This window comes from Notamacropus eugenii, chromosome X, assembly GCF_028372415.1.
Source record: "Notamacropus eugenii isolate mMacEug1 chromosome X, mMacEug1.pri_v2, whole genome shotgun sequence".
NCBI lineage: Eukaryota > Metazoa > Chordata > Mammalia > Diprotodontia > Macropodidae > Notamacropus > Notamacropus eugenii.
The window spans coordinates 16,301,373-16,324,842 of NC_092879.1; the positions used below are offsets into that span (position 1 = coordinate 16,301,373).

The 23,470-nt window shown below is 38.8% G+C and overlaps 2 long non-coding RNA genes across 2 annotated transcripts; both read left to right on the forward strand.

The window, feature by feature from the left end:
• The first annotated feature begins 1,120 nt into the window (after nt 1–1,120).
• LOC140515579 (uncharacterized) lies at nt 1,121–17,197 on the forward strand. The gene is made up of 4 exons (XR_011971090.1): nt 1,121–1,306; nt 1,908–2,031; nt 3,157–3,198; nt 16,230–17,197. It is a non-coding gene; the product is annotated as an uncharacterized lncRNA (long non-coding RNA).
• On the forward strand, nt 3,205–7,649 carry LOC140515580 (uncharacterized). The gene is made up of 2 exons (XR_011971091.1): nt 3,205–4,990; nt 6,537–7,649. It is a non-coding gene; the product is annotated as an uncharacterized lncRNA (long non-coding RNA).
• Nucleotides 17,198–23,470: the final 6,273 nt, after the last annotated feature.

The window sequence follows — 23,470 nt, forward strand, 5'->3', positions numbered from 1 at the left end:
CTGACAGATGAATAATAATGATAATAATAATAAACCCTTCTATAGTGGCTCATGGTATAAAAAGCACCCTGCAAATATCTCATTTGGACCTTACAACCACCCTGTTATTTACTTGGCACAGGTATTATTATCACCCCATTTTATAGATATGAAAATTGAGCTTTAGGGAGTTTAAGTGGCCTGCCTATGGGCACATAGTGAGTAAGGCAGAACTTCAATCTAGGTCTTCTGCCTCCAATTCCAGGTCTCTCCACTATTCCAATTCACTAGTGACATGGCAGCTGGTGCTAGAGAGAACAAAGACCCAAATCTGAAATAGTTTTAGAAAGAAAATTATTGTCAGTTGGTAGAGACTGAGGCAGAAGGAAGGGTGTGGCTGTCTCTTGTCCAGGCTCTGGAAGGTGTATATGACACAGGATTTAGACCCGGGTACCCACATACAAACAGCGGGGGCAGACCCGCTGTTCTTTGTCTCCTCTTGCCTGGAGAAAGAAGGTTGATTCCCGCCCTCTTCCCAGCCGTCCCCGTCCTCCCCCCCGCCCCGCGCTCCTCCCTTTTCTCCTCTGCTCTGAGGAGTGTGAGGAATCCAAGTCCCATTCAAGGGCTGCTGGTTTGCAGAGGCTGCTGCAGCTCCTGTGCTGTTTCTTCCCTTTTTATGGAGCCCAGGATAGACCTCCCTCAATCTCCCCCTTCGTCTCTTTGTGCTTTCCCTTCTCCACTTTGTCCCCCGATTTCTGTCTTCGTCCCCCAATTCCCCTCTCTTTGTCCCCCCTTCCTCTCTTTGTCCTCCTCCTCCCAGTTTCCATAAAGGGACAGACTCTCCATCACACCAAGCTGAGCTCAGCTGTTGCTCCCCTCACCCCAGCCCCAGCAGCCTGAGCTCAGGAACCTGGGAGCCTGGTCAGCCCTGGGCCCACCTCCAGGTGGAGGATGCACCTGCGGCCCCCTCCCCTAGCTAGTTTAGGTCATGGAGGCTGAGAAAAAGGACTGGGGGGGCTCCCCACTGCTGATTTCAGAGACGCCCTCCCTCCTTCCCTCTTCCCACCACCCTCCTCTCTGGGAGGAGACTAGCCCCTCCCTGCAGTGACGTTTCAATACCCGCCTCCTCCCACCCTATATTAAGTGTAAGACTTCTTTGGCTGGAGGAGGATGTGAGTGGGGTGAGCTGGAGTGGTCTGAGTGCCCCCCACCCGCTTTCCTCTCCCTTCCCCTCCACACCCCACCCTCCCCTCGGTTATCCCTTTTTTCTCCCATCTTTCAGACTGACCAATCCTGAGGGTCCTGTTAGTACCTAAGTGACTGTGAGGTAAGTGCCCCCTCCCCGCTCCTGCTTCAGCCTCTCCCTTTCTTCTTCTTCTCTTCCCTTCCCCCCGCAACCTTCCCCCCACCCTCCATTAGCTTCCCTCAGTACCCAGGCGGATGTTTGTAAGGGGGTGGAAGGTCCGCGGATTAATAATATCTTTGTTTATACGTGTGTATAATCTCTCTCTCTCTCTCTCTCTCTCTCTCTCTCTGTGTGTGTGTGTGTGTGTGTGTGTGTGTGTGTGTGTGTGTGTGTGTGTGTGTGTGTGTGTGTGTGTGTGTGTGTTCAGGGGTGAACTTGTTTGTGCCTTCTCCTCTTGGGCGGGGCTTCCTGCCTGCGCAGACCTTTGTCTGGAGATCTGAGGCTTGGACTGGGAGTGGCGTGGGAAACTGAAGTGCGATACAAGCCAGCAGGGGGAAGCATTTGGGCACACTCCCTCGCTCCCCTCCGCAGGTGGACGTTTCCATCCTTTCTTCTTCCCTTCCTCCCATTCTTGGCTTGGCTTCGGGGCTGAGGAGAGTGGAGACAGTCTAGGAAGTCTTCTCCCCCACCCCTTCTTCGTTTGGTGTTGTTTAATTTAATGGTATATTTTTTTTTTTTCTAGTTTCAACCAGCACCTGGTGAAAGGGACGTTTCCATGTACCTTGTTGTGGAACAGAAAGAGGGGACTGTCCATAAACCTGTGGAGCTCTATGATTGACAGACTGAAAGAAAAGCGTTGTTTTAATGTACGCTTCTCTCATTGTGAGGGGTTTGGAACATTTTGTCACAGGGTTATTGACAGCTTGGATTTCTTCCTTTGAAAACTTCCTGTTCCTTTGCCCTATTGGTGAATGGCTCTCAGTCTTAGACACTGGAATCAGTTCCTTCTTTATCTTGCAAATGCAACAGTCCATAGAGAATTTTACTGCAAAGATGTTTTCTTTCACTTAACTGTTGCCCTTCTCGTTTTAACTGCGTTTAATCTGTTTGTGAAAAATATTTCAACTTTATAGAAGCAGAATCAGCCATTTTTTTCTGTGATTTTCTCTGTTGCTTGTTCTGTCATAACCCCTTCCCCTAACCCATGTGAAAAGTAATTTCCTCCTTGCTCCTCTAACTTGCTGTTGAATCCTATTTTACACCTAATTCATATATCCATTTGTAGTTTAATTTGAAATATGCGGTGTGAGGTGTTGATCAGTCCTATCAAATTTCTGGCAAACTGCTTTTCCCTTACCTCATCTGTGTTTTTTTAATCAAATACTGGCTTCTCCCCTGCCTCTCCTCCCCTGCAACTTCTGTTTTTGGATTTATTAAATACTATTTTATTTATTTGCTTCTGTACTTTGCATACCTAATCTTTTCCATTGATCAACCTTTCAGTTTTTAACAAGTTTAAACTGTTTTCTGGACAGCTAGATATTCTATGGGGACTGAAGTCAGGAAGACTCATCTCTTTGAGTTCAAACCTGGCCTCAGACACTAGCTCTGTGACCCTGGGCAAGTCACTTAACCCTGTTTCTTTCAATTCCTCATCTGTCAGATGAGCTGCAGAAGGAAATAGCAAACCACTACAGTATCTTTGCTAAGAAAACCCCCAAAGGGGTTAGGAAAATTCAGACAATAACAACAATAATTGTTTTCATGATCACTGATCTGTAGCAGAGTTTGAGATCTGCTACTGATAATCACTGACCCCAAACCCCTTTCTTTCCTCCTTACCCCCTCCATTATTTCTCTTGAGATATTTGACATTTTAAAAATTATTTTATTGTTTTCTGTTTCTTATATCTCCAGGGTGTCCCATGTATCCCTCCCTCTCTCCATCTTGCAGAGCCAGGCCATGTAACAGATTGTATTCTTTCTTTTAGGGAGGAAAAGAAAAGAAGATTGGTCAATGTATTCAGGAGAAGGTGTGTAATGGGTAGCACCTGTAGACCTCTCACCTCTTGGGCAGGGTAGGGTAATGGTGTCTTCTCATGTTTCCTTTTCAATCCCATTTGATCTTTGACATTTTGTTACAGGTACTTTTAATTTTGAGTGTCATTCTTTCTATTTAAATTAATAGTTACCATGTACATATGCTATTTTCTTGGCTCTACATGCACTTTGCATCAGTTCACAAAGATCTTTCCATACTTCCATACTTCTGTACTCATACACATAATTTCTTACTACATGGTATTCCATTCAGTATTCCATGACATTCATGTTCCATGCCTTGTTTAGCCATTCCCCAGTTGATGAGGGTCAACTTTGCTTCCAATTCCTAGGTGTCAACAAAAATGCTGTTATAAATATTTTGAAGTATTTGGGGACTTTTTTCTCATTAGTGGCTTCCTTGGGGTATAATGGAGTCCTTGTTATAAAGGCTTTGAACATTTTTGTTACTTTCTTTGCCTAATTCCTAATTCCTTTCCAAAATGAATGTGTCATTTCACAGTGCTATTAAGAATATATTAATGTATGTATATTCCCACAGCCTTGTTTAGGTATGAAAATCACAATTGTGCCATAAGAGGAATTCAATAAGACTCTTTTACCTGTTGTTTCAAATAGTTTATAAAGTATCAGGATAAAATTTTTTTAAATGCTTGGTAGAATCACTTTCAAATCCATATGGTCTTGGGGATTTTTTCCTAGGGAACTCTTTTATGCCTTGTCCAATGTTTTCTTTTAAGATAGGATTATTAAAGTATTCTATTTCCTCTTCTGTTAACATGAGCAGTTTATATTTTTGTAAATATTCTTCCATTTCATGTAGATTGTCAATTTTGCTGGCATATGATTGAGCAAAATACCTCCTAAGCATTGCCTTAATTTCATCTTCATTGGTTATGCATTCACCCTTTTGTTTTGGGCACTGGTAATTTGGTTTTCTACTTTCTTTTCATTAATCAAGCTAACTAATGGTTTATCTATTTTATTTAGTATATTGATAAAGTCAGAACCTACTTTTACTTTTAGTTATTAGTTTGATTTTTAAAAATTTTCTTAATCTCATCTTTGATTTAGTGATTTCCATTTTGATATTTAACAGGATATTTTTCATTTGTTCCTTTTCTACTTTTTAAAGTTTCATGCTCAATTTCTTGATATGCTCCTTCTTTCTTTTATTGATGCAAGAAATTAGAGATAGAAATTTTCCCCTAAGTACTGCTTTGACTGCATCCCACAAATTTTGGTATGTTGCCTCATTGTTGTAATTCTCTTTAATGAAATTATTTGTTGATTCTATGGTTTGTTCTTGGACCCACTCATTGTTTAGGATTAAGTTATTTAGTTTCCGATTTTTTTAAACTATGCTTCCACATCTTGATAATTTATATTGCATTGTGATCTGCAAAAAATACATTTTGTATTTGTGTTCTTCTTCATTTGGTTATGTGATTTTTGTAAGTCGATATTTGTTCATTTTTTTGTGAAGATGCCATATACAGATGAGAAAAATTATACTCCTTTTCATTTCCATTCTGTTTTCTCGAGAGTTCTATCCTATCTAGCTTTTCTAATATTCTTTTCTTCTCCTTAACTTCTTCTTTATTTTTATGCATAGATTTGCCTAATTCTGAAGGGGAAAGTTGGGGTATTGTTGGTTAGTATTAGTGTTAGCTAATATTGCTAGTTTGTTTTACTATTTCCTTCTGTAAATGATTTAACTTTTTCTTTAAGAAGTTGGTTGCTCTGCCGTCTGGTACATCTTTGGTGAGTATTGATATTATACTATTTTCTATGTTACTTTTTAGCAAGATACAGTTTCCCCGATTATCTTTTTGAATTAGGACTATTTCAGCTTTTGGTTTGTCTGAGATCATGACTGCTACCCTTTTCTCTTGTACTTCAGCTAAAGCACAAGTGGGGGGGGGGTAGGGGTAAGGGTGGAAGGATTGGCTGAAGCCTCAGGCCTTTTCACCCTGCTGTTTTCAGAGCTAGTTCAGGGGGTTTGAAAGTTTTTGGTGGTTCCAAAGTGATGTGATTTGGGGAGAGGTTTGGTTACTGATTTTCTGGTCTGTGCTCTGGTCCTTACCCAGCAAGGTCTGCGATCAATACTGCCCCACAGGGTCCTGCTCCCTTTTGACCAGAAGTGATACTGCCCCTCGGGGTCCCTGTTCCTTTGGGGTTGCAAATGATATCACTCCCTCTTACCAGAAAGTGCTCCTCTCTGCCCTTGAACTGTGACCCAGGAATCTATAGGCAATGAAGTGTCCAAACAGCTTCCAATCTTGTTGTCTAGTGCTAGCACAGGGGTCTCCATAATTTCTTTCTAGCTGATTGCTACATCCCCTTATCATCTCTGGCTTGAGAGCTCTCAAAATTTTTGCTTCTTCTGACTATTAAAATTAATAAAATAAATATAATAAGAATATGGTGAAAATAAATTTAAAAAATAATTAGAAAATAACTCTGAAGTACAGAGTTTCCAAGTAAATAAAAAATGATTTCATAGAAACAGTTCCCAGCTCCCCTCAAGTTAGGTCAACTATCCTCAATAATTAATGAGAAAGGAGTGATTTCAGAGCTTATTTTTGTAACAGATAAGAGGAATAAAATAATTGCCACAATCTTAGGAATGTTCGTTGGAACATAATTCAGTTGGACAAGGCAGTTCATCTGACTGCTTTGCTTCTCCCAGACTTTCTTAACCCATCCATATTCCTACTGGTGGCAATATTTAGCTGTCCAAATGAGATTATCCCAGAAGTTCTTACCCATAAGCTGAAGCATTTTATAACCAGAAAGCTTCCTTTGAAGAGGTTTGTAGTTTGAATTAAGACTGGGAAAGATGAACTTGTGATTTGTAGTTAGCAGTCACCCTCCACCCCCTATCCTGTACTTGCCAGAAAGGGTAACCCAACCTAAGAAGATTATACTACTCAACTTGTACTTAAGCTAGCTGAAGAAAAATAATGGAGCTTATCCACTAAGTCTAAAGAACTTAACCTTTTGCCAACCCCCCTTTTCCAGCTGTCAGAAAGGGGAACTTAGTCTTTAAAAAGAGTCATCTAATACTTTACTTTGTTACTACAATGATGTACGTCTTGCTCTAAATTATCTGTTACTAAATGATGAAGTCTTATCAATCTACCTATTCCCTAAATCTATAGGTAACCTAGACTTAAAAGAATACCTTTGTTAGTTTGTCTTAGCTGTTGGGACTAGCTTTTCCTAAAGAAGGGAGCTTAATCCTACAATCCAACTAAAATTGTCAAAGTCATCAATAGTAACTGATTTAAATGGTATTCCTTTTCAGGTCACCTCTTAGGCCAACTGCTTGTGTTTCATGCACATGGACTCCTGGCCAACCTCCAACCCTATGTTACAGATCTCTCCTTCCATCCTCTCAAGTTGCCTAGGCCTTGGAAGAATGTCTCTACCTGATGTTTTGTTGACTCTACCACTTGAGAACTTGACTGAGGTGTTATTTTAAAGTTGTTTGGCAGGGAATATTGAGAGAGCTTTTCTTGGTGCTTCCTCTACTCAACTTTCTAGCTAATAACTTCTTGAATTGCATTAGTGATCATTTGATCTTTTGTGAAGTGCAGGAACCATAAAAGGGAAGAGGGCATTATCACCTGATTCTGAGCATTTTCATTGGCTGGGCCCCATACCTGATAGGCTCTCACTTTTCATTTCCACCTCCTGGCTTCCCTGGCATCCTTCATATCCCAGATCAAATCCTACTTCCTACAGGAAGCCTTTCTTTGTCCCCTCTAATTCTGGCCCCTTCCCACTGCTTATTACTTCCACTTCATCCTTTCCAGAACTTGTTTCTCCATAGCAGTTTGCACGTTATTTTCCCCATTAGACTGAGCTCCTTCAGAGCACAAACTCTTTCGCTTTTTTTATCTCCTCAGCAAATAATTACATTCCATTAAAAATAATGAAATATTATCACACAGTAAAAAATGCTTAAATGAAGTGTTCAAGAGAAACTTGGGATATCAAGTATCAAAAATGAAAAACCTGTTATATGGATGAAGGATTAAACTTGTTCTCCTTGACTCTAGAGGTCAGAACTACGAACAATAGTTGGAAGTTATAAAGAGGCCAATTTAGGCTTAATATCAAGAAAAATTTCCTAAACATGAGCATTCTCCAAAAGTGTAATGGGCTGACTTGAAGAGGTGGTGGTTCCCTCTCCTTGGAAACATTCAAGGAAAAGCTGAATGACCGTTTGTGTCTTAGACTGGAAATTCCTTTTGTATATAGTTTGGATGTGGTACCTGCTGTGATCCCTTCCAACTCTCAAGTTTTATGTAACTTATGTGAACCAAAGCTGACGGAAATCTGAGGACAACATATGGATTTTCCAATAATATTTTCTTTTCCCCCAGTTACAAGTAAAGATAATTTTTAACATACATTTTAAAAAATTTTGAGTTCTTAATTTTCTCTTTCCTTCCCTCACTTCACCCCTGTTTGAGAGAGTAGGCAATCTGGTATGGATTATACATGTTCAGTTATACAAATCCTCTTACCATATTAGTCACGTTATGAAAGAATACATAGACCCAAAGAGACAAAACCATGAAAAAATACAGAAAGTGTAAAAGAGTATGCTTTGATCTTCATTTAGCCTTCATCAATTCTGGAGGTAGACAACACGTTTCATCATGAGTCCTTTGGAATTGTCTAGAATCATTATCTACCAGTTTTGGTCTTACCTTGTTGTTGTTCTGTTGTTCATCCTTTGTTCTGGAAGAGGACCAATGTCATCAGGAGGGTGATGTCTTGACTTGCAAGTGAATTGGATTTAAGTGAAGCAGGGCTGTGCAATGTCATCAGCCTCACTCTCTCCTCCACAATCATTTGAATCCAGTGGCAAGACATAGACTAGGATGATTGGCAGATGGCCCCAGATGCAGTGGGAGCCCTTTGACTTTTTGAGCTAAGGTCTTTCCCAGGTCTCCATTTCTCTGAGACCAACACCCATTCAGCGATTTAAGGCTAGGTGAGAAATGAGACAAAAGGTACCCTAGTTTGCCTACTCAAAAAAAAAATTATTCAGTCTGGAAGGGGAAGATCTTCAGGGTTTCTGGCCAGAACAAAAACAATTGCTATTTACACTCACACTGAACCCTCAAAACCCAAACAGTGACCAACTGAGGCTTAGACCGGGACCTATTTATTATTGGCCAGTCAGTGAGAGCCAGAGTGATTTGGATTCCAACCATACCAAAGTAGGTCCATTTGAATTCCAATGAACTTTATGAAAGCCTGGGTTCCAGAAGAAATCATGAATGAAACTACGTGGGACAGAAGATTTAATTTTCCCAGTTTATTTTAATGATAGGATAAGTAAGGAAGATAACAAAAAATCTAGCTCCCAAGCTCCAATATAACTTGCGAGATTTATGGGATCAAATTTATATTGCTTCAGGAGGAGCATCTTGGAATACAATGTAAAGTCTTGGTCTATACCTGTTTTCAGCCATACTGTTCTCCATTTTTTCCAGAAGCTTTGGAAAATAGTGAGTTCTTATCCAAAAAACAGGGATCTTTGCATTTATCAAATACTAGACTATTAGATCACTGTGGTCATTTACTACTGTGTCTTGTATACTTAATCCATTCCATTGATACACTGCTCTATTTCTTAGTCAGTACCCCAGAGATTTTGATAATTACTGCTTTAAATACAATTTAAGATCTACTATAGGTAGTTCACTTTCATTAACATTAGTTTTCATTAATTCCCTTGATATTCTTGACCTTTTGTTCTTCCATATGAAATTTGTAATGATTTTTTCTAGCTCTATAAAATAACTTTGGTAGCTTGATTTCTATGGCCTCGATAAGTAAATTAATTTAGATAGAATTGTCATCTTTATTATATTGGGTCATCCTACCAATGAGCAACCAATAATTTTCCATTTGCTTAGGTCTCACTTTATTTGTGTGAAAAGTGTTGCGTAATTGTGTGCATTTCAGTCCTGGGTTTATCTTCATAGGTAGACTCCTATGTATTTTAAATTGCCTATACTTATTTTAAATGGAATTTCTCTTTCTATCTCTTGCTGCTGGTCTTTGTTGGTAATATAGAGAAATGCTGATGATTTATGTTGGTTTAGTTTATATCCTGCAACTGTACTAAACTTATTAATGATTTCAACTAGTTTTTTAGCTGATTCTCTAGTGTTCTCTAAGTATACCATATCTTTTGTAAAGAGTGATTGATTTCTTTCCTCATTGTCTATTCTATTTCCTTCGATCTCTTTTTCTTCTCTTTTTGGTAGAGCTAATACTTCCAGTACAATATTGAACAATAGTGGTGATAATGGACATCCTTGTTGATCTTACTGAGAAAGCTTCTAGCTTATCCCCATTACAGATAATGCTTGCTGGTGGTTTTAGAGAGATATCACTTATCATTTTAAAGGGAGCTCCATTTATTCCTATGGTCTCTAGTATTTTTCCTAGGAACAGATGTTATATTTTGTCAGAAACTTTTTCAGCATCTCTTGAGTTAATCATATGATTTCTGTTGGTTTTGTTATTTATATAGTCACTTAGGCTGATAGTTTTCTTAGTATTGAACCAGCCCTGCATTCTGGATATAAATTCCAGTTGGTCATAGTGTGTGATCCTAGTGATATATTGCTGCATTCTCCTTTCTACTACTTTTTTTTTTAACTTTTGTACCAATATTCATTTGCGAAATTGGTCTTTAGTTTTCTTTCTCTATCTTTGTGTCATAAAAGGAATTTGGCAGGACTCCTTTGCCTATTTTTCCAAATGATTTTATATGGTATTGCAATTAAATGTTTTTTAAATAGTAGATAGTATTCACTTGTGAATCCATCTCAGTCTGGGGATTTTTTCTTTAGGAGCTCATCGATGGCTTCTTCAATTTATTTTTCTAAAATGGGGTTACATATTCTATCTCATCTATTATTTTCAACAATTTATATTTCTGTAATTATTCATCCATTCCACTTAGATCGTCAGATTTATTGACCTAACACTGGGCAAAATAACTCCTAATTATTACTTTAATTTCCTTTTCATTGGTGCTGAGTTCAACCTTTTCATTTTTGTACTGGTCATTTGATTCTCGTCCATTCTTTTTTAAACCAAATGAACCAGTGGTTTACTTTTTGTTAGTTTTTTTCTCCATAAAACCAGCCTTTAGTTTGATTTCTTAGTTCAATTGTTTTCTTAATTTTCCATTCTTTACATCACCTTTGATTTTCAGGATTTTCAATTTGTTGTTTAGTTGAGGATTTAAAATTTGTTATTTTTCTAGCTGTTTTAGTTGCATGTCCAATTGATTGATCATTTCTTTCTCTGTTTCATTGATGTAAGCATTTAGAGATGTAAAATTTCCTCCAAGTACTGTTTTGGCTGTATCCCACAAATTTTGGTCTGTTGTCTCATTGTTGTCATTTTCTTCGAGGAAATTATTGATAGTTTCTATGACATGTCCATTCTTTAGCATTAGATTATTTCATTTCCAATTAATTTAAACTCTCCATGGCTCTTTCTTATATATAATTTTTATTGTGTCATACTCTGAAAATGATGCATTTAATATTTCTGTTTTCTGCAAGTGAATGTGAGGTTTTTATGCCCTAACACATGGCACATTTTTGTGTAAGTGCCATGTACCGCCGAGAAAAAGATGTATTTCTCTCTATGCCCATTCAGTTTTCTCCAAAGGTCTATCATATCTAACTTTACTAAAATTCTAATCACCTCTTTAAATTCTTTCTTCTTTATTTTTATGGTTAGATTTATCTAGTTCTGAGAGGGGAAAGTTGAGATCCTCCACTAGTATAACTTTACTGTTAGTTTTCTCCTGTAACTTATTTAGCTTTTCCTTTAGAAATATGGATGCTATACCATATGGTGCATATATGTTTAGTATTGATTTAGTAATAATATTTAGTATTACTTCATTGTCTATGATACCTTTTAACAAGATGTACTTTCCTCCTTTGTCTCTTTTAATTAGATCTATTTTACTTTTGCTTTTCCTGAGATGATTGCTACCCATGCTTTTTTTTTAACTTCCACTGAAGAGTAATATGTTCTGTTCCAGCCTTTTACCTGTACTTTGTGTGCATCTCTGTTTCAAATGTGTTTTTTGAAAACAACGTATTTCAGGATTCTGGGTTTTAATCAACTCTTCTGTATCTTTCTGTTTTATGGGTGAGTTCATCCCATTCACATTTATAGTTATGATTACTAACTGTGCATTTCCCTCCATCCTGTTTTCCCCATTTATACTTTTCTTTCTCTCTCCTTTCCCCCTGCCCCTCTTCATTAGTGCTTTGCTTCTGACTATTCCCTCCTTCATTCTGCCCTCCCTTCTGTCACTCCCCATATTTTGTTGGCCCCCTTGCCTCCTACTTCCTTATTGGGTAAGATAGATCTCTATACTCAACTGAACATGTATGTCATTTCTTTTTTGATCCAAATCTGTTGAGATAAAGGTTCAAGCAATGCTCACCCCCTCCCTTCTTTCTCTCCACTGTAATAGGGTTTTTTGTACCTTTTAATGTGATATAATTTACTCCATGCATTCTCTCCAAGTGTAACCTCCTGCTCACTCCTTAATTTTTTTATGTCATCCTATCAAAGTCAATTTATACCCACAGAGTCTGTCTGTATACTCCTTCTAACTGCCCTAATAGTGGTACTGTTCTTAAGGATTATAAGAATCATCTTCCCTTGTAGGGATGGAAACACTTTAATCATATTGAATAATTTATGTTTTTGTTTCTTGTTTACCTTTTTATACCTTTCTCGACTCTTATATTTCAAAACCAAATTTCCTATTAAGCTCTGGTCTTTTCAACAGGAATGTTTAAATGTCTCCAAGTCCATTCCCTCCCCTGCCAAAAGATTATGTTCAGTTTTACTGGGTGGTTGATTCTTCATTGTAATCCAAGCTCCTTTACCTTCCAGAATATCATATTCCAAAGCCTCTGATCCTTTAATGTAGAAGCTGCTAAATTTTGTGTAATCTTGACTCTGGCTCGTCAATATTTGAATTGTTTCTTTGGGGCTGTTGCAGTATTTTCTTCTTGACCTGAGAGTTCTGCAACTGGCCCTAATATTCCTGGGAGTTTTATTTTGGGATCTTTGTGGAGGTAATCAGTGCATTCTTTCAATGTCTGTTTTACCCTCTGGTTCTAGGATATCACAGCAGTTTTAATTGATACTTACTTGAAAGATGCTCTTTTTTGTTATCCAAGCTAGTTTTTTGTTACCCAGGTAGTCCAATAATTCTGAAATTCTCTCTCCTTGGTCTATTTTCTGGGTTAGTGGTTTTTCTAATGAGGTATTTTATTTTCATTTTCTTCTATTTTTTCTTCTTTGGATTTTATTTGATTCATTCTGTCTGTCTCAGAATCATTAAATTAGCTTTCTCGCACTCAATTCTAATTTTTACGATATTGTTTTCTTCAGTTAGCTTTTGTTTCTCCTTTTTCATTAAGCCGATTCTCCTTTTCAAGAAATTGTTTTCTCTGGTGAATCTTTCTACTTCTTTGTCTAGTTTTTGTACTTCCTTTACCAAGCTGTTGACCCCTTTTTCATGATTCTCCTGTATAACTCTCATTACTTCTCCCAATTTTTCTTCTGCCCTTCTTATATGATTTTAAGTCATTTTATGAACTCTTCCAGGAAGTCTTTTAGGCCTGAAACCAATTCAAATTTCTCTTTGAGGAATTACACGTAGATGTTTTGGCATCATTGTCCTCTTCTGAGTTTGTATTTGAACTTCCCCATCACCACAGTAACTTTCTATGATCAGGTTTTGTTTTGTTTTCTTTTCTTTTTTATGATGATTTTCCAGCCTATGTTGTAACTTTTAAAGCTAAGCTCTGCTTTTGGAAGACAGGGGGAACTGTCTCAAGTTTCTTGAACTGAGGATCAGGGTCTTGGCCCCTGGCTTCTTGCTCCAGTGCCTCAGGGTCTGACCACATACCTGTTGGGTCTGGACCTCCAGCCTCTCAGGCCTGGTCACTAGCCTGCTGATTCATGAGTCCTCACTTAGAATATGAGGTATTATAGGAAACCATTCCACACCTATCCCACCCCTTAAATACCCAATATATAAGGTGAAGCATACCACAGATGATTAACACTTGTTGAATGAATGAATTTTATATATGTAGGTAACAACTGGCTAAAATGAACATTAAACTGACCAGGAGTGTGTGTGTGTGTGTGTATGTGTATGTGTATATGTATATATGTATACATGTGTTGGGGTCATGGAAAGTGGGAGCTAAAGTCTCATAGGTCCTGAAGGTCCTGAAAAGGGGTCTTATTGCATCATAGACCAAACTATAGCTCTATCTCCAGTCAGGAAAACCTGAATTCATATCCTGCCTCTGATACTTACAAGTTGAGTGACCCTGGGCAAGTCCCTTAACCTCTTTTCACCACTTTAGTGCCAGGCTGGGCTAATTAAGCTTAATATTGAGGGGGTTTCCCTGAGGCTCTCCAATTTCCATTTTAGAGGGAACAAACTTGTTAGGACACGTACCATTCAAGGAGGATGGCATTCATTATGGTATACCCTAATGAGAAGGTGTTTGATTCCAAAGAAAGAAGCAGGCCATGTCAGTGAGGATTATATAGGTTGATTTACTAGGCTTACTGGGGCTCATTGTGTTGTGTAAGGAAATTTACTCATGAGAACAGCCCTATGGTGGCAACAGGACAGAATGCTGGATCCCCACACCTCCACTGGACCAGGTCAGGTATTGTGCAGAAACAGAGCAAAGAAGGCCAAAATCCAGGGATAAGTGGTGGTCAAGTACAAGTTTTCCCAAAAGATAGTTAAAGCTTCTCTTGCTGTTTACATTAAAGGTAGTTTACATTCTCTGTGGGGTGATAAACCCTTGTGCCCACTGTACATAAAGCTACTTGGGGAGTTCCTAGCTCAGGTAGGGCAACTAGAGCTTTTCCTCAGGGTGAGTGTTGAATTCAAAAGGGACTGAGCACTTGGGGAACTTCCCTGCAGTGAGAATGAGCTCTTTTTTTATCCTTCCATGGCCTCAAGGCAGCCTCATGGATAGTGGCTTGGCAGTCATCTTCTAGGATATCTGAATCTTTCCATCTTGGTGATTCAAGCACTGGGCCTGGAATTAGGAAGATCTGAGTTCAAATTCATCCTCAGGCACTTACATGTTATGTGACCTTGGGCAAGGGCAAGTCCAAGTGTTCCAAGTCAAGTACTCTTTCATCTTTCTGCCTCCTCGGTAAGATTACACCCCAGCTGGATGTGTCTGTGATCTTACAGAGTGCTCTGGGGCACTGAGAGGTGAGGTGACTTGACTGTGGTCATGCCGCTAGCATGGATCTGAGGCAGGATTTTCACTCTGAGCCCCTCTGACTCTGAAGCTGGCCCTCTATCCTGAGGTCTCAGAGAATCCATCTCTTCCATCCAGACACAGTTCAAGCATCATCTATTCCATGAAGCCTTTGTTGATCCCAGCTGCTAGTGGCCTGGCTCCCAGACTGTCTTGTACTTTGCCTTTAGTTGTCTTTACTCTCTATATACTTTTATGTGTTTTCTGTTTCATTAGAACCTGAGCTTCTAGTGGTTAGAGACTGTGTATCTTCAGAACCTAGGCGTGTGCCTGTTATGCAGGAGGTGCTTAAAAAATACTTGTTGATTGCTTAATTAGGCCACCTGTCTCCCTATGTGCCTAGTACATGGAAGGAGCTTAATCTATAGCTGTAGAGAGAGTAATGAGTTGTAGTCTAAGCTAGGCTAATTATTAATGATTATATTTATATCTCTATATACTTTTATGTATTTTCTGTCTCATTAGATCCTAAGCTTCTACTGGTTAGGGACTTTCAATAGTGTTTGCATGCCCACTATCTAGCCCTCTGCTTTTTATGCAAGAGGTACTTAAGAAATGCTTGTTGATTGCTTAATTAAGCCAACTGTCTTTCTCTGTGCCCAGCACATAGGAGGAGCTTAACCTATAACCAATGAATGAATAAATTACTGGTCTAAACTAGAGTAAATATTAATGATTGTAATTACATATTTTATAGACATCTATAAAATATTTATAATTTTATAATTACATATTTTTATAATTTTATAATTTATAATTTTCATCACTTATCACTTCATTATTTTAATAATCATATTTCATTCATGTATTCCCTTACAATTTAATTTGATACACGATGTGAGGTGTCGGTTGCCTATCAAATTCCTGCCGAACTCCTTTCCACTTATGCCATTTGTTTTTTGTTTTTGGTGGTGTTGCTTTTTATCAACTACAGAGAGTTCTTGCTTTGCCTAAGTGGAACATTGAGCAAAGCTGTAAGTATAGTCATTTTGAAGTAATGTGAACTTGCCCACAGACCTGGCAACAAGGGAGGGAGGGAGGCAGGAAGAGGGGGAGGGTCATGCAGCTGTGAAGTGAGAGAACCAGGAGACAGTTTAAGAACACATGGTTGCTAGGGACAGAGAAACTAGAGCAGAAGGATCAGGTGGGTGTTGGGATCAGCCACATGATTGCCTGGCCAGAATCGAGAGGAAGAACAAGCAGGGGACAGACATGGAGGCCAGACATGGCCACGCACAGCAAAAGACAGGCTGTTACACGTGGACCAAAGAAAGACACATGGTACCTAGCACAAATGGACAGAAGACAGCCAGGTAGATGCCAGACACACGGATAAATGGGCAAAGCACTGAAAATTCTCACCGCTGGAAGTCTCAAGCCAAGCCCTGGTCCTGAGGTTGCAGAGGTGGAAGGAATCACTCTGCACATCCAAAACCCCTTTCTTTCTCCTTCCCACCTCCTCATGAATAACCTTTAGATCCTTGACCTCATTTAAAAACTTTTTATTGGTGTTTTCTGTATCTTACATCATTGTATCCCATGTATCCCTCTCTCTCTCCTTCTCCTCCTCCCTGAGAGCCATGACAAATGATGACAAATGGTATTTTTTGTTTTAGGAAGGAAAATCCGTTAACCCAGCTGTATAGTACACAGAAGAAAAGATACTTGTGGCAGGAGACACTCTCTCTGGGAACATTCCAGTTACTGCAGGATCACTTTCTGTGGAAGCCCATCTAACCTCAGAACACTAGAAGGAAAAAACATACTTGTAACAGGAGCCACTCTCTCTGGGAGCATTCTAGTGTAAGAAAGAAACTGGGAAGTCTTTCTGGACAAAGAAACCAACCTTTAGGAGAAACTTAGGTGGCGTCGATAGTCCGTCCAGTACGGTCTGTGACCCCACCTTTGTTTCTCCTAATAAAGGTTGATTTCTTTGACCAGAGAGGCTTTTTCAGTCTCTTTCTTACACCAGGCTTGCTCTCTAGGGAAGCCCATCTACTCTCTGAACACTCAGAGGAAAAGATATTTGTAGCAGGAGGCACTCTCTGGGAACATTCCAGTTACTATAGGATCACTCTCTGTGGAAGCACATCTAACCTCAGAACACTAGAAGGAAAAGCGTACTGGTGGCAGGAGCCACTCTCTCTGGTAGCATTTTAGTGTAAGAAAGAAACTGGGAAGTCTTTCTGGACAAAGAAACTAACCTTTAGGAGAAACTTAGGTGGGGTCGATAGTCCGTCCAGTACAGTCTGTGGCCCCACCTTTGTTTCTCCTAATAAGGTTGGTTTCTTTGCCCAGAGAGGCTTTTTCAGTCTCTTTCTTACACCAGGCTTGCTCTCTGGGGAAGCACATTTACTCTCTGAACACTCAGAGGAAAAGATATTTGTGGCAGAAGACGCTCTCTCTGGGAACATTCCAGTTACTACAGACTTATTCTCTGTGAAGGCACATCTAGCCTCAGAACACTCAGTGGAGAAGACACTTATGGGTGAAGACACACACTCTGAGAACATTCCAGTTACTACAGGCTTGCTCTTTCTGAAAAACACCAAGGGAAGAAATGGATATTTAATGAAATTGAGACCTTTGAAGTATTCATGACAAAAAGATCAGCACTGAAATACAAGACTCAAAAGAATCATTCAAAGGTAAATATGAAAGAGAAATCATAAGCAACTCAATAAGACTATACTTTTCTATAGCGGAAGATGATACACATGTCTTCTAAGAATTTTATCATTATTAGAGCAGGTAGAAGATTCTACAAAAAAAAAGAGGGTTAAAAAGTGAGTCAGTTGGGTTGGAATGATGTAAAATAAATGAATAGAGGAGAAATATAAGTACCCTTGGAGAAGGCAAAAGGGAAAGAAAGAATGGGGGAAGTGATCTCGCAAAACAGGTGTGTGAGGAAAAGCTTTTACCCTGGAGTGGAAAATGGTAGCGGGGGCATGGCCAAGGCTTTTGAACCTGAGTCACATCTAAATTGTTTCAGAAAGGGAAAGTATCTATATTTATGTTTATATCTGTAACTATATATACTTACTCAACTGGTCATAAAAATCCATCTTACCATAGAGGTAGGTAAGAGAATGGGAAAGAGAAAGAAAAAGTGGTGATAAAAGAGTGGGCTGATAAAAGAATACAGTGGTCATATGCAGAACAGAAATTAGAGTAGGGACAGAATAAAAAAAGAGAGAAGGAGAAAAAGAAGAAAACAGGATAGAGGGAAATGAATAGTTAGTAATCCTAACTGTGTCAGTGGGATGAACTCATAAAATGGAAGCAGGTAGCAAAATGGATTAGCAATCAGTATCCAACAACATGTTTGGGTTTTTTTTTTCTTTTTTACAAGAAACATATTTGAAACAGAGAGAACCACAGAGTTAAAATAGGGGGCTGGAGCAGAAACTGTTATATGTCAGCTGAAGTAAAAAATAGAGGGATAGCAATCATGATCTCAAAGTAGAAGCAAAAATAGCCCTACAAGGGGTTAGCTGGGAAACTACCTCTCATTCAAAAGAATGACAGGCAATGAAGTAATAACAAAGGTAAACTTATGTTTGGGAAACGTGGGTTTCAAATTCTTAAAGGAAAAGTTAAATGAATTATAAGAAGAAATAGACAGTAAAACTATAGTAGTGGGGTACCTCATCTTTTCCCTCTGAAAGCTAGATAAATCTTACCATTAAATGATTTAAAAAGAAGTTAAGAAGAGTAATAGAATTTTAGAAAACTTAGATATGAAAGATCTCTGAAGAAAACTGAAAGGGAATAGAAAGGAGTGCAGACAGATGTTGCTTTACATAAATTCACATCATACAAATTGGACTTTGTGATAGAAATTCTGCAAGAAATCTGCATTCCAAAAAATCCACCCATGTAAACTTTATAATAGAACACTGGGATCTCTTTCTGCTCCTGCTGCCGAGCTTGATCCTCTGTCACCTCCTACCTGCCACCTCCCAAAAAGCCTTTAAAAAGTCTTCCAAGTGAAAGCAGAAGAGACCTGCAAAGAGAAAGCCACCACCACTGCTGGATCAGGGCTTGGCTTGAGACCTTCAGCGCTGAGAGAAGAGACCTTGATTTCAGTAGACTGACCCACCAGAGAGTTTGGTTACTGATTTTTGGCATTTTGTCCATCCGCTTTGGGGTAATATGTCTGGTCTCTCCTGAATCTTTCTGTCTCTGGCCCCCATGTGTCTGCCTGCCAGCATGTTCTTCCTCTAAATTCCAAACAGGCCTCATGTTGCTGAACAAGCATATGATCCTATTCCTGCACTTCCTTCTCTGTGCCCAACCCCCACGTGTCCTTGAACCAGTTGCTGGCCCCTCCTCCACCCTTCCTGCTTCCCTCCTGCCCTTTTCTGCATCCACAAGTAAATTCACGTTGTGCAAAAATTGTGGTCCACCTATGTAAAGTGAGAACTTCCTGTATACCGTTTTTTCCAGCTGTATGTGGTAGCTTCACAAAAATTGACCTATGAATCTGTACATATCCTTTGATCTAAATTTGTTTCCCAAAAATATCAAAGAAAAGATAAAGGAACCTATTTGTATAAAAATATGTATGGATCTTTTTGTGGTGGTAAAGAATTGAAAGTTGAGGGATGCCTACCTATTGGGGAATGGTTGAACAAGTTGTTTATGATTGGGATGGAATATGATTGTGCTATACTAAAGGACAAGCTATAGAGCTTCTGAAAAACATGGGAAGACTTATATGAATTAATGAAAAGTGAAGTGAGCAGAACCAGGAGAATATTGTACACAGTAACAGCAACACTGTGCGATGACTGACTGTGAAGGACTTAGTTACTCTGATCAAGACAACGATCCAAGATAGTTCCAAAGGCCCCATGATGAGCAATGCTATCCACATCCAGAAACAGAACTGATGAACTTGGAATGTGGATTGAAGTATACTTTCTTTTACTCTGTTTTTATTGATTCATTTTGTTTGTATTTTATTTTCCAACATGAGTAATATGGAATTTTGCTTGACCTGGCATGTGATGATTGAAATAAAATAGTTTGCCTGATCAATGAGTGGGGGGAGGGTGGAAAGTAGGGAAAAATTTGGAACTCATTGTTTTAAAAATAATTGTTTAAAAATTTTATTTAATTGGGAAATATTTAATGAATTATATAAAAATAATTTTTAAAAAGTCTTCTAACTACTAAGTGCCAATTCTTGAATCGAGCCAAATCATATCACAATGGGGCACCTTCCAACCTTGGCAGGCTTCTTAAACTTTACTCCTCTCCACACACTGAGCAATTCAGGGACACTGGCCTTCTTATTGTTTCTTCCTCAGTTTACTTCTCATTCCCAATACCAGCTATTTCCAAATCTCTGGAATATTCTCCCTCCTCAGCTTTGCCTCCTGGCTTCCTTCAAGTCTCAGATCAATATCCACCTCCAAGAGACGCTTCCAATACCCTTTCTTCCCCTACTACTGGTATCTTCCCTCTGAAATTCTATCCCATATCTCTGGCATATTCATCCATCTTTATCCCATTATGTCATGCTCTCTTCTCTAGTAGACTGTGAATTCCTGGAGTGCAGGGGCTGTCTTTGAGTCTTTCTTTGAAGTGAAGAACAGTGCCTGATGAATGGTAGGTGCTACATAAATGCTTCTTCATTCATCAAAAGTTGTCACCATTAACCATAACTCGTATGGTTAACGAGTTAGAAGTGAAATATAAAGGAGAGGAGAGAAATGTTAAGTGGTTAGAAGTTATTAAAACCTTTCATTTCAGAAAACAGGATGTTTTAGTTAAACAGGATCATTGACCTTCCCTGCTGCAGACACTGCATAGAGGTAGCACTTTAGCTAAAGGACCAAGATTATTTGGAGTTCCAAATTCCCTCCCTCCCCTTTCCTTAAGAAGGCAAGTAATTTGATGTGGATTATGCATGTGCAACCATGCTAAGTATTTCCATATTAGCTATGTTGCAAAAAAAAATTGCAACCAAAGAAAAATAATCAAAAAAAATTTAAAGACAAGTATGCTTCAGTCTGAATTCATACTGCATGAGTTCTTTCTTTGGAAGTGGATAGCATTTTTCATCAAGGGTTCTTTGGAACTAATTTGGATCATTGCATTGCTGAGAATAGCTGTCATTCACAGTTGATGTTTGTATGGTGCTGCTGCTATTGTGTACAATATTCTCCTGGTTCTGCTCACTTCACTTTGCAGCAGTTCATGTTAGTCTTCCTAGGTTTTCCTGAAAGCATCCTGCTTATTTTTTTCTTATAGGACAATAGTATTTCCTCACAATCATATAAGACAACTTGTTCAGCCTTTCCCCAGTTGATGATCATCCCCTCGATTTGCAATTCTTTGCCACCACAAAAAGAGCTGCTATAAACTTTTTTGTACATATAGGTCCTTTTCTTTCTTTCTTTGTTTTGATCTCTTTGGCATAAAGATCTAATAGAGGTATTGCTGGGTCAAAGGGTATGCACAGTTTGGTAGTTCTTTGGGCATAGTTCCAACATGCTCTCCAGAATGGTTAGATTAGGACACAATTCCACCAAAAGTGCATTAGTGTACCTATTTTTCCACATCCCCTCCAACATTTGTCATTTTCTTTTCCTATCATATTACCCAATCTGATCATTGTGAGATGCTTCCTTGGGTTTTTTTTTGCATGTCTCTAATCAATAGTTATTTAGAGCACATATAAAATAGTATTTTACTTTCCCCCAATTATGGGCAAAGATAATTTTAACATTTATTTTAAAAATGTTTGAGCTACAAATTTTCTCCTTCTCTTCCTCTCATGCCCCTTCCCTGAGATGTTAAACAGGTTACATGTGTCCAATTATGCAAAACATATTTCTGTGTTAGTCATATTGTGAAAGACATAGATCCAAAGAAAATTAACCAAAAAATAAATTAAATTAAAAATAGTACGCTTCAATCTGTATTCACACTACATCAAGTCTTTCTTTTAATGTGGATAAAATTTTTCATCCCAAGTTCTTTGAAATTGCTTCTGTAGACCCCTCCCCAAACTATTTTGAACTCCCAAGATCAGAGAAAGGCCTAAAACCTGGATTGGCCAGTCAGGAGAGGCATTGTGGCCCACTCTGAGCTTAATCTGCCATAATGTTTTACAGTGCTCTGGCATAATAGGCATGCTTTGCTCTCTGAATGAACTCAGAATGCCCCTGCTTATGTCAACACCACAAGGCCAGATGAAGCTGATCAGACCATTCTTCTGTTTATGACTACCAAGGACAAGGCACCTTGACTAAACACTATCTTGAATAATGGAACTTTTCTTAAGTATTTTATGGACATGTAGTATGTTATATCATGTTAATGGTAAAGGAAAGAGATATCCTGGGATTGTAATTTCAATTGACACTTTGTTGATTGTCTTGTCTTATTGTATTTATAACCTATTCACTTAAGAAATTCCTTTCTCATATCATGGTTAACTATAGGGAGACCATAATTTTGGCTGACATGAGGATCCTGAGCCAGGAAGGGAGAGGGGGTGAGGGGGAATTGCTCTGAAGATATAAGTTCTGCTTTGTCTGTCCATCTTTGACTTCATTGTCTCATAATCAACTTCCATATGTGTCTCTATATGCATGTTTCACAAGCTTTCAGAGAAATAAATGCTCATATTCAGACTAATTTTTTACGAATGAATGAACTTAGTAATGGTTGACATCTTGAATCATCATATTGCTGAGAATAGCTAAGTCATTGACAATTGATCATTGTACAATATTGCTTTACTGTGTATGATGTTCTCCTGGTTCTGCTCACTTCATTTTGCATCAGTAGAAGCCATCTCTAGTGATTCTGATCTATATCTTGCCACTGGATCCATATGGCTCTGGAGGAGAAAGTGAGGCTGGTGACCTTACACAAGACATTGGTCCTCTTCAAGAATGAAGGACAAACAACAGCCTGTGAGCAGTGCAAGCTGCCCACTGGGGACCCAACTGGCCAGTTACAGTTGGGCAACTCAAATACTGACTACCTCCTTTTTTCCTTTCCTCCTCTTTTCCTCTTTTACCTTCCTTCTTTCCTCTCCCTCTGTCCACATGGAGTACTATGCCTCTTACCTGCAGGTGCTCCGCCCAAGGAAATGGACATTTTGATGGCCGAAACCTAGCAAGATATCTTGGGGTTTACTGGTTAAATTTTTTTCTTAAAGACCATGCCTTAAACCCAATTCACTCTGACTTTCATTGACTGTCCAACAATAGGTCCCAGCCCAAGCACCACTTACCAATCATGATTTGGGCCCCCATGGTTCAGAGGGAATATAAATAGTATTTTTTTTTTGTTTGGCCAGTGAGGGGGGGTCTTCCCCTCCTAGATTGATTTTTTTTATTAGGTAAAAGGAGTCATTACTTGGCTCATTACTTAACTAGCCCCTTAAAGACTTCTTTTGCAGTACAGAATGCTGCCAACAAAGGTGCTGACTGTATGGCCCTACCAAGCTTCCATAGTCTAGACCTCTACAGAGGAGCATGCTGCCTATCTGTTCTGGCTAGAGTAGATCTACACAGCCTGGTCAGCTCATGTAGCCAGTTTGGAGTGGCAGGAGAGGGAATGAGTGAGTTCAGTATAGAAATCAGTTGATTGGTTTTGGGTTTTTTATTTTAAAATTTCTTTTGAATTCCAGGTTCTCTGTATCATGGAGACAGTGAAAATTTCTCTTTGCTGCATAATTTCTCTTTTGGAGAAGTTAAGAGAATTGGAAAAAATGTCTATTTTCTGTACACATCTGTCATGTGTATAACTCTTATACATTTGAGTCAGTTGACTGTGTATCATAGAAATGAGACATTTAATTTGGTAGATACACTTGCTGCCAAGATTTGTT